Genomic DNA, 3,334 nt, shown 5'->3' on the forward strand with positions numbered 1-3,334 from the left:
TGTCCATCCCCCAGTGAGGTGGTTATATGTAGATCCTTGTAATCGGTTCCCCCTTTCTACCCCACCCTTCCTCTACCCTCCTGGTATCGCCACTCTCAGCACTGTTCCTGAAGGAATCATCTGTCCTGAATTCCCTGTGTTTCCAGATCGTATCTGTACCAGTGTACATCCTCAGGTCTAGCCAGTTTTGTAAGGTAGAATTAGGATCATGATAGTGTGGAGTGGGGAATGGGAAACATTTAGGAACTAGAGGTAAGTTTTGTATTTCATCATTGCTACACTGCACTCTGACTGGCTTGTCTCCTCCCTGCGACCCTTCTGGAAGGGATGTCCAATTGCCTACAGATGGGTCCTGGGTCCCCAATCTGCACTTCTCCTCATTCACAGTGATTTGTTTTTTTTGTTCTTTGATGCCTGATACCTGATCCCTTAGACACCTGGTGATCATCCAGGCTGGTATGCTTCTTCCTTGTGGGCTTTGTTGCTACTGAGCTAGATGGCTGATTCGCAATATTTTCCTTTTGTTTCTAGGGGTTTTTGTTTTCCCGTCTGCAGTTAGTTTGGGATTTGCTTGTTTGATGGTTGGTTGGTTGCCTTTGGTGTAGTTGATCTTATGGGGCTTTGATTTTGTCACCATATGACGACCAAATTAATCCTGAGTCGTGCATACTACAGGGACAAACAGAAGGGCTCCAACTTAGCTCTAGCCCCAATCAAAGAACAGATAACTCTGGTAACATGACCCTGCTCTATATTCACCTTCATAAAATGATCACTGCAGATAAGGGTGGTGAAGAGAGCAGATGGTGCCCAACTATCAGTTGGAATAGTGTCTGTTGTCTTAAAGGCTTGAATTCAATCAAGCAGCATTCTAAGTGATGAGTCAACTGAGTACACATAGAAGAATCACACCAGCTTGTGTGATCCAAAGATGACAATAACAAATTCAAATATGACAAGAAAGGTATCAGTGTTAAACTGAGAAGAGCCAATTTGTAGAAGACCATAGAGGACAGTGGTAGCACAAAATCCTTCTGAGTGTGTCGAGTCAGATTTAGCCTCTGCTGATCCCCTCTAGCCCTCTGGACAGCTCTACTAGCAGAGAGAGATCATTGTCATCTTGATGATGCTGGACAGCTTGATACTTGGTCAGTCGACCTCCCTCTTGACCCAAACTGAATTTGTTCTAAGGGCAAGCATATCTTACTTGTTACATGACAAAAGTCTCATCCCTGGCTTTCACAGTATTTTTTGTAGTCTTTTATTTCTTGCTTATTATTTATATTTTTCTCTTTGTAATATTACTATTATTTTAGCTTATTGGTTTATTTTGTTTTTGTTTTTTATTGTGTCTGTTGGGTTTTCCAAATTGTGGAGCACAGAAGGAATAGATTTATAAAGATAATAACTGACGCAAGGGTTTATAATGGATGTAGAGGTAAGGGGTTAAGATAGGGAGTGTGAGGTGATTGGGGAACAAAAGATGCATTCCTGAGGGATGAGGGAGCCCTGGAATTGATTGTTATTATATAGACCTCATTTTAAAATGGATTTAACAAAAAAATATGGAAATATTTTTAAATTGATTGTGGTAATGATAGTATAATTCTTGATATAATTGAACTATTGAATTGTCTGGTATGTGGTTTATTAGCACATAAAACGGAAAAAAAAAGGTAGTCAGTATTACTAATAATTATAGTTTTTTAAGCAAGGAAGGACATAAAGGAAGAGCTATATCAGGTAAAGTCTTGGAGAGTTATTAGCATGGAGTCTCCATTATCCCCAGGGATATACTAATATCTCCTGTGCATGGATGTTCTCACTGATCAGAGAGCCATCACACACACACACACACACACACACACACACACACTGCAGAAAAAGTTTTTGTAAAGCACTCCAACGTCCTGGGCCCTCCAGTCACTGAGTCTTCTGTGTGAATATCCGTGACTTGGGACTTGACGAATCAATCATTCATTCTCCGTTCCCTTTACTGAAATTAATTGTTAGCTCTATACCCATATAACTCTGACTTGACTGGCTGGTTCAGAAAACAAAGGCAGCTGTCAACTGTTATTTGTTATTCTATCACATTACGGGGAAGTTGGAAAATATTGAAATGTACAGAGTCAAGTCACTTAGAATCCACTTCAGCAAAAAACAACTATAGCTTCACAGATTCCTTTAATGTTTTCTTATAAATTTTCTTTTCTATACAGGTAATTTCATACTATGCAGAGAATTTAAAGTGTATTGAGCAAAAGTCTACATGGCAGATGAGAGGGACTCGGTGACAGACCAGTACCAGATTATTCAATAGGTTTTAAAGAAACAGGAAATGATCAGTTAGGGTCTATGACCACTCATACAATTTTATATTTGTACACCTTAAAACTTACACTGTTTCTACAAAGTAGATTTTCCTTTTATCTCCTAGGAGCACAGGATTTACACAGAAAGGAATTCTCCAGACATCACAACTATCAATATTTATAGAAATGAGAATCAAAGGAACAAACTAATTTATTTATCCCTAAGGTGTAGTGGATTAATGTGGCCTTTCATAATCCCATATAGGATGTATTGTGAAGTCTGGCCTCCATGTCTGTGACTACAGTCTCATTTTAGAATGGGTTCTGTCTTATGTAACGTCCACAGGATTAAGATGGGATGTATTCTGAGTCTGAACCTTAGTAGAAATGTGAACCAAGTCTCTGCCCTTTGTTTCCTTGGAACATGATCTGTTGAAAGACAGAATCCACACCTCCGTCAAAGTCATTCCACTGTATATAAGAGCCATTTTGCAAGCAGAACAAGAACGCTCAGGACCACCCAGGAAGAGGAGCTACCAGAAGAGCACCTTTGAGATCTCTGTCTGAAGTGGTGGAGGCTGAGACTAAAGGCTACAGCACAGAGACCATGGGACAGGGAAAAGGAAAAAGGCCGAAGCCAGAGGCCACGACTAGAGCAGAGGCAAGTTGACCATAGACAGAAGAGAGAAGCAGCAGTGTGATTAGGAGACTGTGAGGCAGAGATGTGGACTGGCTTCCTGGTCCCCCAAGTCAGAGATGCTGAGGACTAAAACAAGACTTCCATGCTGCCTGAGAAGAGGTTTTGCTGTGAGTCAGTGACTGTAACTGTGATGTTGTCTGATCATGGTTTATGTTAACCTGTTGACTTCCTAATTAATCCTGCTTAATGTGAGTGTTTTTTGTTTTTTTTTAAACATTTTATTAGGGGCTCATAAACTGTTATCCCAATCCATACACACATCAATTGTGTAAAGCGTATTTGTACATCATTTCTCAAAACATTTTCTCTCCATTTAAAC

This window comes from Echinops telfairi, unplaced genomic scaffold (assembly GCF_000313985.2).
Source record: "Echinops telfairi isolate 266 unplaced genomic scaffold, ASM31398v2 ScPeMD7_3533;HRSCAF=4204_0, whole genome shotgun sequence".
NCBI classification, from domain to species: domain Eukaryota; kingdom Metazoa; phylum Chordata; class Mammalia; order Afrosoricida; family Tenrecidae; genus Echinops; species Echinops telfairi.